A 12,850-nucleotide genomic window follows, 5' to 3' on the forward strand; every position below is an offset into this window, starting at 1 on the left:
CTGGCACCGATGGGCCGGGGCCAGCGCGGGCCGGACGGCACCCGCTCTGGGCAGGCGTGTCCTCCCATGGTCCTGCGCCTCGGGCCCTCATCCCCACATCCCCTAGCCATTCCATCGGGCCGCCCGGAGCGCACGACCGCACTGGGCAACTGGCCCCACCTTAGGCCTGGGCCCGCCTCCACCTTGTCCCCAGCAGCCCTGGGGTGCGCTCCCACCCGCGGGCATTCCCTTCCTTCCCTTGGAACACCGTCCCTTTGCCCCCGTGCCGGGGGTCCCCGCTCCGGGTGGGCAGGACACAAGATGGCCGGTCGCCCGGGGCCTCCCCCCTTGGCGCCCGGGACCACCCGCTGGCACCAGAATCCGTGCTTAGTCTCCCTGCAACAGCGAAGCGAAGACCGAGGCTCGCTCGCTCAGCAAGATGGGGAGAGGGGGGCGCCCTGCACCTCGCCCCAAAGCAGCCCCCCATATAAAGGACGACAGCAGAGGAGGAATCGCCCACATGCCCCGAGGACCAGAGTGGGTCCAGGGCGGGAACGGGAGCAGAGCGGGTCTCGTGACGCCTTGGCTGCGCATCTCGGCCCCGAGGGGCTCCTCGGTGCCCAGAGCCCACCCAAGCACGACCACCCTCCCGAGGGCTAGCTGCCTAGCCAACACAGTCTCCTCCTGTTTGTGTGTGTGTGTGGGGGGGGATGGGTGGGGGGGTGGGTGGGGGTGTGGGGGTGTGGGGGTGTGTGGGGTGTGTGGGGTGTGGGGTGTGGGGTGGGGGGTGTGTGTCTGTTTCTGTGGTGTGCCCCTGTGTCTCCGTCCCTGTCCGCATCCAGGTCAGGGTCCGCGTCTGTCTGTCTTGGGGCCAGAGCGGGGGCGTGTGTTGGATACTCTGTCTGTGTCTCCCTCTCTGTCTCTCTCTTCCTCTCTGTCTACATCTCCGTCCGTCCGTGTCTCTGTCTTTCCCCGTGGGTCTGTGCGTCTGTCTATGCCAGCCGGCTTCTGGTGTCCCTCAGTCGGGTCCTCTTGTCGGTGGGTGGGCAGGGGAAGGGTGGCGGAGGAAGGGCGACGGGGTTGGGCTGATGAGGAGGGTCCCTGGGGGCGCCGGTGGCTCCGGGTTGGCTTGGAACCAGGCCGGGGTGGAGAGGCGGAAGGGCCTGGTGGCGGGCCTGGCTTGCCCTAAGGGCGGCGGGTGGGGCGCCGGGGGTGGGGGGGCGCGGAGAACAGCGCGCGGGCCACGCCCCCCGCGCCCCGACGCTCCCCTTGGCCCTCTCGGGAGCCAGGCGGCGGCCCCCGGGTCTGGAGAGTATCGGGCCGTGAGAGCGCTCGGTGTTCCGCGACTGCGGGGCGCTGGAGGCGCCACGTCCTCTGGGCGGTTTGGCAGGCAGGCAGGTGCAAGGCACAGGGCAGGCGTGGGGCGGTTGGGGGCTGAGGAGGGGCACGGCTGCGGCCCGGAGGCGCAGAGCAGGCTCTTAGGGCGGCCAGCGGCAGCGGCACACGTCTACGGCCATACCACCCTGAACGCGCCCGATCTCGTCTGATCTCGGAAGCTAAGCAGGGTCGGGCCTGGTTAGTACTTGGATGGGAGACCGCCTGGGAATACCGGGTGCTGTAGGCTTTTTTTCTTTGCCTTTTCTTTCCCCTTCGGCCTCCCTTCCTCTCCCTTCGCCGCCACAGTCCCCCCCCCCGCCCCGCCCCCTCCGCCCCTTGCCCAACAAGGCCTCCTGCAAACGCCCGGTGCCCCCCTGGCCCCTCGCCAGCCGCGCACCGCACCGAGGGTCCCTGTCTCGCAGCTTGTGCCCGCTGCACCGGCAGGCAGCCCCCAGCCCTTCCACCTCACAGCCACCACGCCCACGCACACCCGATCCAGAGGGGCGGGCTGGGGGAGGTGGGGGCGGGCTGGGTGGGCGGAGGCGGCGGCTTCGCAGGGAGGGAAAGGGGGAGGGCGGCGAGGACCGCCCGCGGGCTTGGGGCGGGGGGAGCGCGGGCGGGACGGCACCCCGTCTCGGCAGGCGTGCCCTCCCAAGGTCCTGCGCCTCGGGGCCTCATCCCCGGAGCCCCTAGCCATTCCCTTGGGCCGCCCCGAGTGCACAAGCGCACCGGGCAACCGGCCCCACCTTAGGCCTGGGCCCGCCTCCACCTTCTCCCCACCCGCCCTGGGCTGCGCTCCCGCGCGCGCGGGCATTCCCTTCCTTCCCGCGGAACACCGTCCCTCTGCCCCCAGGCCGGGGGTCCTCGCTCCGTGTGGGCAGGACACAAGATGGCCGACCGCCCGGGGCCTCCCCCGTTGGCACCCGGGACCACCCGTTGGCCCCCGACTCCGTGCTCAGTGTCCCCGCAACAGCGAAGCGCACAGCGAGGCTCGCTCGCTCGGCAAGACGGCGGGAGGGGGCGGCCCTGCACCACGCCCCAAAGCGGCCCCCCAAATAAAGGACGAGAGCAGAGGAGGAATCGCCCGCACGCCCCCAGGCCCAGAGTGGGTCCTGGGCGGGAACGGGAGCAGGGCGGGTCTCCTGAGGCCTTGGCTGCGCGACCTCGGCCCCGGGGGGCTCCTCGGTGCCCAGAGCCCACCCAAGCACGACCACCCTCCCGAGGAGGGCTAGCTGCCTAGCCAACACAGTCTCTTCCTCTGTGTGTGTGTGTGTGTGTGTGGTGTGTGTGTGGTGTGTGTGGTGTGTGTGTGGTGTGTGTGTCTGTTTCTGGGGTGTGCCCCTGTGTCTCCGTCCCTGTCCGCATCCAGGTCAGGGTCCGCGTCTGTCTGTCTTGGGGCCAGAGCGGGGGTGTGTGTTGGATACTCTGTCTGTGTTCTCCCTCTCTGTCCCTCTCTTCCTCTCTGTCTACATCTCCGTCCGTCCGTCCGTCCGTGTCTCTGTCTTTCCCCGTGGGTCTGTGCGTCTGTCTATGCCAGCCGGCTTCCGGTGTCCCTCAGTCGGGTCCTCTTGTCGGTGGGTGGGCAGGGGAAGGGTGGCGGAGGAAGGGCGACGGGGTTGGGCTGATGAGGAGGGTCCCTGGGGGCGCCGGTGGCTCCGGGTTGGCTTGGAGCCAGGCGGGGTGGAGAGGCAGAAAGGCCTGGTGGCCGGCCTGGCTTGGCCTAGGGCGACGGGTGGGACGCTGGGGGTGGGGGGCGCGGAAAACACCTCAGGGGCCGCGCCCACCGCGCCCCGCCCCGACGCTTCCCTTTGCCATGCCGGTAGCCAGGAGGCGGTGGGGCGGCGGCGGCCCCCGGGACTGGAGAGTCCCCGGCAGGGAGAGCGCCCGGACTTCCACGACTGCGGGGCACCGGAGGGGCCACGTCCCCTGGGCGGCTGGCAGGCAGGCAGGTGCAAGGCGCAGGGCAGGCGGGGTTCGGGTGAGGGCTGAGGAGGGGCACGGCTGGGCCCGGGAGGCGCAGAGCAGGCTCTTAGGGCGGCCAGCGGCAGCCGCACACGTCTACGGCCATACCACCCTGAACGCGCCCGATCTCGTCTGATCTCGGAAGCTAAGCAGGGTCGGGCCTGGTTAGTACTTGGATGGGAGACCGCCTGGGAATACCGGGTGCTGTAGGCTTTTTTCTTTGCCTTTTCTTTCCCCTTGGGCCACCCTTCCCATACCTTTACCGCCACAGCACCCCGCCCCCTTGCCCAACTAGGCTTCCTCCAAACGCCCCGTGCCCCCCTGGCCCCTCGCCAGCCGCGCACCGCACCGCGAGTCCCTGGCTCGCAGCAGGTGCCCCCTGCAGGGGCAGGCGTCTTCCAGCCAGCCCTTGGGCCTCCAAGCCACCACGCCCACGCACACCGGATCCAGAGGGGTGGGCTGGGGGTCGATGGGGGCGGGCGGGGTGGGCGAAGGCGACGCCTTCGGAGGGAGGGAACGCGGGAGGGCGACGATGACCCTGGCACCGATGGGCCGGGGCCAGCGCGGGCCGGACGGCACCCGCTCTGGGCAGGCGTGTCCTCCCATGGTCCTGCGCCTCGGGCCCTCATCCCCAGATCCCCTAGCCATTCCATCGGGCCGCCCGGAGCGCACGACCGCACTGGGCAACTGGCCCCACCTTAGGCCTGGGCCCGCCTCCACCTTGTCCCCAGCAGCCCTGGGGTGCGCTCCCACCCGCGGGCATTCCCTTCCTTCCCTTGGAACACCGTCCCTTTGCCCCCGTGCCGGGGGTCCCCGCTCCGGGTGGGCAGGACACAAGATGGCCGGTCGCCCGGGGCCTCCCCCCTTGGCGCCCGGGACCACCCGCTGGCACCAGAATCCGTGCTTAGTCTCCCTGCAACAGCGAAGCGAAGACCGAGGCTCGCTCGCTCAGCAAGATGGGGAGAGGGGGGCGCCCTGCACCTCGCCCCAAAGCAGCCCCCCATATAAAGGACGACAGCAGAGGAGGAATCGCCCACATGCCCCGAGGACCAGAGTGGGTCCAGGGCGGGAACGGGAGCAGAGCGGGTCTCGTGACGCCTTGGCTGCGCATCTCGGCCCCGAGGGGCTCCTCGGTGCCCAGAGCCCACCCAAGCACGACCACCCTCCCGAGGGCTAGCTGCCTAGCCAACACAGTCTCCTCCTGTTTGTGTGTGGGGGGGGGGGGGATGGGTGGGGGGGGGGGGTGGGGGTGTGGGGGTGTGGGGGTGTGTGGGGTGTGTGGGGTGTGGGGTGTGGGGTGGGGGGTGTGTGTCTGTTTCTGTGGTGTGCCCCTGTGTCTCCGTCCCTGTCCGCATCCAGGTCAGGGTCCGCGTCTGTCTGTCTTGGGGCCAGAGCGGGGGCGTGTGTTGGATACTCTGTCTGTGTCTCCCTCTCTGTCTCTCTCTTCCTCTCTGTCTACATCTCCGTCCGTCCGTGTCTCTGTCTTTCCCCGTGGGTCTGTGCGTCTGTCTATGCCAGCCGGCTTCTGGTGTCCCTCAGTCGGGTCCTCTTGTCGGTGGGTGGGCAGGGGAAGGGTGGCGGAGGAAGGGCGACGGGGTTGGGCTGATGAGGAGGGTCCCTGGGGGCGCCGGTGGCTCCGGGTTGGCTTGGAACCAGGCCGGGGTGGAGAGGCGGAAGGGCCTGGTGGCGGGCCTGGCTTGCCCTAAGGGCGGCGGGTGGGGCGCCGGGGGTGGGGGGGCGCGGAGAACAGCGCGCGGGCCACGCCCCCCGCGCCCCGACGCTCCCCTTGGCCCTCTCGGGAGCCAGGCGGCGGCCCCCGGGTCTGGAGAGTATCGGGCCGTGAGAGCGCTCGGTGTTCCGCGACTGCGGGGCGCTGGAGGCGCCACGTCCTCTGGGCGGTTTGGCAGGCAGGCAGGTGCAAGGCACAGGGCAGGCGTGGGGCGGTTGGGGGCTGAGGAGGGGCACGGCTGCGGCCCGGAGGCGCAGAGCAGGCTCTTAGGGCGGCCAGCGGCAGCGGCACACGTCTACGGCCATACCACCCTGAACGCGCCCGATCTCGTCTGATCTCGGAAGCTAAGCAGGGTCGGGCCTGGTTAGTACTTGGATGGGAGACCGCCTGGGAATACCGGGTGCTGTAGGCTTTTTTTCTTTGCCTTTTCTTTCCCCTTCGGCCTCCCTTCCTCTCCCTTCGCCGCCACAGTCCCCCCCCCGTCCCGCCCCCTCCGCCCCTTGCCCAACAAGGCCTCCTGCAAACGCCCGGTGCCCCCCTGGCCCCTCGCCAGCCGCGCACCGCACCGAGGGTCCCTGTCTCGCAGCTTGTGCCCGCTGCACCGGCAGGCAGCCCCCAGCCCTTCCACCTCACAGCCACCACGCCCACGCACACCCGATCCAGAGGGGCGGGCTGGGGGAGGTGGGGGCGGGCTGGGTGGGCGGAGGCGGCGGCTTCGCAGGGAGGGAAAGGGGGAGGGCGGCGAGGACCGCCCGCGGGCTTGGGGCGGGGGGAGCGCGGGCGGGACGGCACCCCGTCTCGGCAGGCGTGCCCTCCCAAGGTCCTGCGCCTCGGGGCCTCATCCCCGGAGCCCCTAGCCATTCCCTTGGGCCGCCCCGAGTGCACAAGCGCACCGGGCAACCGGCCCCACCTTAGGCCTGGGCCCGCCTCCACCTTCTCCCCACCCGCCCTGGGCTGCGCTCCCGCGCGCGCGGGCATTCCCTTCCTTCCCGCGGAACACCGTCCCTCTGCCCCCAGGCCGGGGGTCCTCGCTCCGTGTGGGCAGGACACAAGATGGCCGACCGCCCGGGGCCTCCCCCGTTGGCACCCGGGACCACCCGTTGGCCCCCGACTCCGTGCTCAGTGTCCCCGCAACAGCGAAGCGCACAGCGAGGCTCGCTCGCTCGGCAAGACGGCGGGAGGGGGCGGCCCTGCACCACGCCCCAAAGCGGCCCCCCAAATAAAGGACGAGAGCAGAGGAGGAATCGCCCGCACGCCCCCAGGCCCAGAGTGGGTCCTGGGCGGGAACGGGAGCAGGGCGGGTCTCCTGAGGCCTTGGCTGCGCGACCTCGGCCCCGGGGGGCTCCTCGGTGCCCAGAGCCCACCCAAGCACGACCACCCTCCCGAGGAGGGCTAGCTGCCTAGCCAACACAGTCTCTTCCTCTGTGTGTGTGTGTGTGTGTGTGTGTGTGGTGTGTGTGTGGTGTGTGTGGTGTGTGTGTGGTGTGTGTGTCTGTTTCTGGGGTGTGCCCCTGTGTCTCCGTCCCTGTCCGCATCCAGGTCAGGGTCCGCGTCTGTCTGTCTTGGGGCCAGAGCGGGGGTGTGTGTTGGATACTCTGTCTGTGTTCTCCCTCTCTGTCCCTCTCTTCCTCTCTGTCTACATCTCCGTCCGTCCGTCCGTCCGTGTCTCTGTCTTTCCCCGTGGGTCTGTGCGTCTGTCTATGCCAGCCGGCTTCCGGTGTCCCTCAGTCGGGTCCTCTTGTCGGTGGGTGGGCAGGGGAAGGGTGGCGGAGGAAGGGCGACGGGGTTGGGCTGATGAGGAGGGTCCCTGGGGGCGCCGGTGGCTCCGGGTTGGCTTGGAGCCAGGCGGGGTGGAGAGGCAGAAAGGCCTGGTGGCCGGCCTGGCTTGGCCTAGGGCGACGGGTGGGACGCTGGGGGTGGGGGGCGCGGAAAACACCTCAGGGGCCGCGCCCACCGCGCCCCGCCCCGACGCTTCCCTTTGCCATGCCGGTAGCCAGGAGGCGGTGGGGCGGCGGCGGCCCCCGGGACTGGAGAGTCCCCGGCAGGGAGAGCGCCCGGACTTCCACGACTGCGGGGCACCGGAGGGGCCACGTCCCCTGGGCGGCTGGCAGGCAGGCAGGTGCAAGGCGCAGGGCAGGCGGGGTTCGGGTGAGGGCTGAGGAGGGGCACGGCTGGGCCCGGGAGGCGCAGAGCAGGCTCTTAGGGCGGCCAGCGGCAGCCGCACACGTCTACGGCCATACCACCCTGAACGCGCCCGATCTCGTCTGATCTCGGAAGCTAAGCAGGGTCGGGCCTGGTTAGTACTTGGATGGGAGACCGCCTGGGAATACCGGGTGCTGTAGGCTTTTTTCTTTGCCTTTTCTTTCCCCTTGGGCCACCCTTCCCATACCTTTACCGCCACAGCACCCCGCCCCCTTGCCCAACTAGGCTTCCTCCAAACGCCCCGTGCCCCCCTGGCCCCTCGCCAGCCGCGCACCGCACCGCGAGTCCCTGGCTCGCAGCAGGTGCCCCCTGCAGGGGCAGGCGTCTTCCAGCCAGCCCTTGGGCCTCCAAGCCACCACGCCCACGCACACCGGATCCAGAGGGGTGGGCTGGGGGTCGATGGGGGCGGGCGGGGTGGGCGAAGGCGACGCCTTCGGAGGGAGGGAACGCGGGAGGGCGACGATGACCCTGGCACCGATGGGCCGGGGCCAGCGCGGGCCGGACGGCACCCGCTCTGGGCAGGCGTGTCCTCCCATGGTCCTGCGCCTCGGGCCCTCATCCCCAGATCCCCTAGCCATTCCATCGGGCCGCCCGGAGCGCACGACCGCACTGGGCAACTGGCCCCACCTTAGGCCTGGGCCCGCCTCCACCTTGTCCCCAGCAGCCCTGGGGTGCGCTCCCACCCGCGGGCATTCCCTTCCTTCCCTTGGAACACCGTCCCTTTGCCCCCGTGCCGGGGGTCCCCGCTCCGGGTGGGCAGGACACAAGATGGCCGGTCGCCCGGGGCCTCCCCCCTTGGCGCCCGGGACCACCCGCTGGCACCAGAATCCGTGCTTAGTCTCCCTGCAACAGCGAAGCGAAGACCGAGGCTCGCTCGCTCAGCAAGATGGGGAGAGGGGGGCGCCCTGCACCTCGCCCCAAAGCAGCCCCCCATATAAAGGACGACAGCAGAGGAGGAATCGCCCACATGCCCCGAGGACCAGAGTGGGTCCAGGGCGGGAACGGGAGCAGAGCGGGTCTCGTGACGCCTTGGCTGCGCATCTCGGCCCCGAGGGGCTCCTCGGTGCCCAGAGCCCACCCAAGCACGACCACCCTCCCGAGGGCTAGCTGCCTAGCCAACACAGTCTCCTCCTGTTTGTGTGTGGGGGGGGGGGGGATGGGTGGGGGGGTGGGTGGGGGTGTGGGGGTGTGGGGGTGTGTGGGGTGTGTGGGGTGTGGGGTGTGGGGTGGGGGGTGTGTGTCTGTTTCTGTGGTGTGCCCCTGTGTCTCCGTCCCTGTCCGCATCCAGGTCAGGGTCCGCGTCTGTCTGTCTTGGGGCCAGAGCGGGGGCGTGTGTTGGATACTCTGTCTGTGTCTCCCTCTCTGTCTCTCTCTTCCTCTCTGTCTACATCTCCGTCCGTCCGTGTCTCTGTCTTTCCCCGTGGGTCTGTGCGTCTGTCTATGCCAGCCGGCTTCTGGTGTCCCTCAGTCGGGTCCTCTTGTCGGTGGGTGGGCAGGGGAAGGGTGGCGGAGGAAGGGCGACGGGGTTGGGCTGATGAGGAGGGTCCCTGGGGGCGCCGGTGGCTCCGGGTTGGCTTGGAACCAGGCCGGGGTGGAGAGGCGGAAGGGCCTGGTGGCGGGCCTGGCTTGCCCTAAGGGCGGCGGGTGGGGCGCCGGGGGTGGGGGGGCGCGGAGAACAGCGCGCGGGCCACGCCCCCCGCGCCCCGACGCTCCCCTTGGCCCTCTCGGGAGCCAGGCGGCGGCCCCCGGGTCTGGAGAGTATCGGGCCGTGAGAGCGCTCGGTGTTCCGCGACTGCGGGGCGCTGGAGGCGCCACGTCCTCTGGGCGGTTTGGCAGGCAGGCAGGTGCAAGGCACAGGGCAGGCGTGGGGCGGTTGGGGGCTGAGGAGGGGCACGGCTGCGGCCCGGAGGCGCAGAGCAGGCTCTTAGGGCGGCCAGCGGCAGCGGCACACGTCTACGGCCATACCACCCTGAACGCGCCCGATCTCGTCTGATCTCGGAAGCTAAGCAGGGTCGGGCCTGGTTAGTACTTGGATGGGAGACCGCCTGGGAATACCGGGTGCTGTAGGCTTTTTTTCTTTGCCTTTTCTTTCCCCTTCGGCCTCCCTTCCTCTCCCTTCGCCGCCACAGTCCCCCCCCCCGCCCCGCCCCCTCCGCCCCTTGCCCAACAAGGCCTCCTGCAAACGCCCGGTGCCCCCCTGGCCCCTCGCCAGCCGCGCACCGCACCGAGGGTCCCTGTCTCGCAGCTTGTGCCCGCTGCACCGGCAGGCAGCCCCCAGCCCTTCCACCTCACAGCCACCACGCCCACGCACACCCGATCCAGAGGGGCGGGCTGGGGGAGGTGGGGGCGGGCTGGGTGGGCGGAGGCGGCGGCTTCGCAGGGAGGGAAAGGGGGAGGGCGGCGAGGACCGCCCGCGGGCTTGGGGCGGGGGGAGCGCGGGCGGGACGGCACCCCGTCTCGGCAGGCGTGCCCTCCCAAGGTCCTGCGCCTCGGGGCCTCATCCCCGGAGCCCCTAGCCATTCCCTTGGGCCGCCCCGAGTGCACAAGCGCACCGGGCAACCGGCCCCACCTTAGGCCTGGGCCCGCCTCCACCTTCTCCCCACCCGCCCTGGGCTGCGCTCCCGCGCGCGCGGGCATTCCCTTCCTTCCCGCGGAACACCGTCCCTCTGCCCCCAGGCCGGGGGTCCTCGCTCCGTGTGGGCAGGACACAAGATGGCCGACCGCCCGGGGCCTCCCCCGTTGGCACCCGGGACCACCCGTTGGCCCCCGACTCCGTGCTCAGTGTCCCCGCAACAGCGAAGCGCACAGCGAGGCTCGCTCGCTCGGCAAGACGGCGGGAGGGGGCGGCCCTGCACCACGCCCCAAAGCGGCCCCCCAAATAAAGGACGAGAGCAGAGGAGGAATCGCCCGCACGCCCCCAGGCCCAGAGTGGGTCCTGGGCGGGAACGGGAGCAGGGCGGGTCTCCTGAGGCCTTGGCTGCGCGACCTCGGCCCCGGGGGGCTCCTCGGTGCCCAGAGCCCACCCAAGCACGACCACCCTCCCGAGGAGGGCTAGCTGCCTAGCCAACACAGTCTCTTCCTCTGTGTGTGTGTGTGTGTGTGTGTGTGGTGTGTGTGTGGTGTGTGTGGTGTGTGTGTGGTGTGTGTGTCTGTTTCTGGGGTGTGCCCCTGTGTCTCCGTCCCTGTCCGCATCCAGGTCAGGGTCCGCGTCTGTCTGTCTTGGGGCCAGAGCGGGGGTGTGTGTTGGATACTCTGTCTGTGTTCTCCCTCTCTGTCCCTCTCTTCCTCTCTGTCTACATCTCCGTCCGTCCGTCCGTCCGTGTCTCTGTCTTTCCCCGTGGGTCTGTGCGTCTGTCTATGCCAGCCGGCTTCCGGTGTCCCTCAGTCGGGTCCTCTTGTCGGTGGGTGGGCAGGGGAAGGGTGGCGGAGGAAGGGCGACGGGGTTGGGCTGATGAGGAGGGTCCCTGGGGGCGCCGGTGGCTCCGGGTTGGCTTGGAGCCAGGCGGGGTGGAGAGGCAGAAAGGCCTGGTGGCCGGCCTGGCTTGGCCTAGGGCGACGGGTGGGACGCTGGGGGTGGGGGGCGCGGAAAACACCTCAGGGGCCGCGCCCACCGCGCCCCGCCCCGACGCTTCCCTTTGCCATGCCGGTAGCCAGGAGGCGGTGGGGCGGCGGCGGCCCCCGGGACTGGAGAGTCCCCGGCAGGGAGAGCGCCCGGACTTCCACGACTGCGGGGCACCGGAGGGGCCACGTCCCCTGGGCGGCTGGCAGGCAGGCAGGTGCAAGGCGCAGGGCAGGCGGGGTTCGGGTGAGGGCTGAGGAGGGGCACGGCTGGGCCCGGGAGGCGCAGAGCAGGCTCTTAGGGCGGCCAGCGGCAGCCGCACACGTCTACGGCCATACCACCCTGAACGCGCCCGATCTCGTCTGATCTCGGAAGCTAAGCAGGGTCGGGCCTGGTTAGTACTTGGATGGGAGACCGCCTGGGAATACCGGGTGCTGTAGGCTTTTTTCTTTGCCTTTTCTTTCCCCTTGGGCCACCCTTCCCATACCTTTACCGCCACAGCACCCCGCCCCCTTGCCCAACTAGGCTTCCTCCAAACGCCCCGTGCCCCCCTGGCCCCTCGCCAGCCGCGCACCGCACCGCGAGTCCCTGGCTCGCAGCAGGTGCCCCCTGCAGGGGCAGGCGTCTTCCAGCCAGCCCTTGGGCCTCCAAGCCACCACGCCCACGCACACCGGATCCAGAGGGGTGGGCTGGGGGTCGATGGGGGCGGGCGGGGTGGGCGAAGGCGACGCCTTCGGAGGGAGGGAACGCGGGAGGGCGACGATGACCCTGGCACCGATGGGCCGGGGCCAGCGCGGGCCGGACGGCACCCGCTCTGGGCAGGCGTGTCCTCCCATGGTCCTGCGCCTCGGGCCCTCATCCCCAGATCCCCTAGCCATTCCATCGGGCCGCCCGGAGCGCACGACCGCACTGGGCAACTGGCCCCACCTTAGGCCTGGGCCCGCCTCCACCTTGTCCCCAGCAGCCCTGGGGTGCGCTCCCACCCGCGGGCATTCCCTTCCTTCCCTTGAAACACCGTCCCTTTGCCCCCGTGCCGGGGGTCCCCGCTCCGGGTGGGCAGGACACAAGATGGCCGGTCGCCCGGGGCCTCCCCCCTTGGCGCCCGGGACCACCCGCTGGCACCAGAATCCGTGCTTAGTCTCCCTGCAACAGCGAAGCGAAGACCGAGGCTCGCTCGCTCAGCAAGATGGGGAGAGGGGGGCGCCCTGCACCTCGCCCCAAAGCAGCCCCCCATATAAAGGACGACAGCAGAGGAGGAATCGCCCACATGCCCCGAGGACCAGAGTGGGTCCAGGGCGGGAACGGGAGCAGAGCGGGTCTCGTGACGCCTTGGCTGCGCATCTCGGCCCCGAGGGGCTCCTCGGTGCCCAGAGCCCACCCAAGCACGACCACCCTCCCGAGGGCTAGCTGCCTAGCCAACACAGTCTCCTCCTGTTTGTGTGTGTGTGGGGGGGGGGGATGGGTGGGGGGGGGGGTGGGGGTGTGGGGGTGTGGGGGTGTGTGGGGTGTGTGGGGTGTGGGGTGTGGGGTGGGGGGTGTGTGTCTGTTTCTGTGGTGTGCCCCTGTGTCTCCGTCCCTGTCCGCATCCAGGTCAGGGTCCGCGTCTGTCTGTCTTGGGGCCAGAGCGGGGGCGTGTGTTGGATACTCTGTCTGTGTCTCCCTCTCTGTCTCTCTCTTCCTCTCTGTCTACATCTCCGTCCGTCCGTGTCTCTGTCTTTCCCCGTGGGTCTGTGCGTCTGTCTATGCCAGCCGGCTTCTGGTGTCCCTCAGTCGGGTCCTCTTGTCGGTGGGTGGGCAGGGGAAGGGTGGCGGAGGAAGGGCGACGGGGTTGGGCTGATGAGGAGGGTCCCTGGGGGCGCCGGTGGCTCCGGGTTGGCTTGGAACCAGGCCGGGGTGGAGAGGCGGAAGGGCCTGGTGGCGGGCCTGGCTTGCCCTAAGGGCGGCGGGTGGGGCGCCGGGGGTGGGGGGGCGCGGAGAACAGCGCGCGGGCCACGCCCCCCGCGCCCCGACGCTCCCCTTGGCCCTCTCGGGAGCCAGGCGGC

At 70.6% G+C, this 12,850-nt stretch overlaps 6 non-coding genes across 6 annotated transcripts; all 6 read left to right on the plus strand.

Moving 5' to 3' along the window:
- Nucleotides 1-1,484: 1,484 nt before the first annotated feature.
- LOC135363342 (5S ribosomal RNA) lies at nucleotides 1,485-1,603 on the plus strand. Its single transcript, XR_010408989.1, has one exon. It is a non-coding gene; the product is annotated as a 5S ribosomal RNA (ribosomal RNA).
- A 1,809-nt stretch (nucleotides 1,604-3,412) lies between these two features.
- Nucleotides 3,413-3,531, plus strand: LOC135363343 (5S ribosomal RNA). Its single transcript, XR_010408990.1, has one exon. It is a non-coding gene; the product is annotated as a 5S ribosomal RNA (ribosomal RNA).
- A 1,809-nt stretch (nucleotides 3,532-5,340) lies between these two features.
- LOC135363344 (5S ribosomal RNA) lies at nucleotides 5,341-5,459 on the plus strand. Its single transcript, XR_010408991.1, has one exon. It is a non-coding gene; the product is annotated as a 5S ribosomal RNA (ribosomal RNA).
- Nucleotides 5,460-7,273: 1,814 nt separating this feature from the next.
- Nucleotides 7,274-7,392, plus strand: LOC135363345 (5S ribosomal RNA). The gene has a single exon (XR_010408992.1). It is a non-coding gene; the product is annotated as a 5S ribosomal RNA (ribosomal RNA).
- A 1,808-nt stretch (nucleotides 7,393-9,200) lies between these two features.
- On the plus strand, nucleotides 9,201-9,319 carry LOC135363346 (5S ribosomal RNA). The gene has a single exon (XR_010408993.1). It is a non-coding gene; the product is annotated as a 5S ribosomal RNA (ribosomal RNA).
- A 1,813-nt stretch (nucleotides 9,320-11,132) lies between these two features.
- On the plus strand, nucleotides 11,133-11,251 carry LOC135363348 (5S ribosomal RNA). The gene has a single exon (XR_010408995.1). It is a non-coding gene; the product is annotated as a 5S ribosomal RNA (ribosomal RNA).
- Nucleotides 11,252-12,850: the final 1,599 nt, after the last annotated feature.

This window comes from Mirounga angustirostris, unplaced genomic scaffold (assembly GCF_029215605.1).
Source record: "Mirounga angustirostris isolate CCGP_5_RB_7025 unplaced genomic scaffold, mMirAng1.0.hap1 SCAF_97, whole genome shotgun sequence".
Lineage (NCBI taxonomy): Eukaryota > Metazoa > Chordata > Mammalia > Carnivora > Phocidae > Mirounga > Mirounga angustirostris.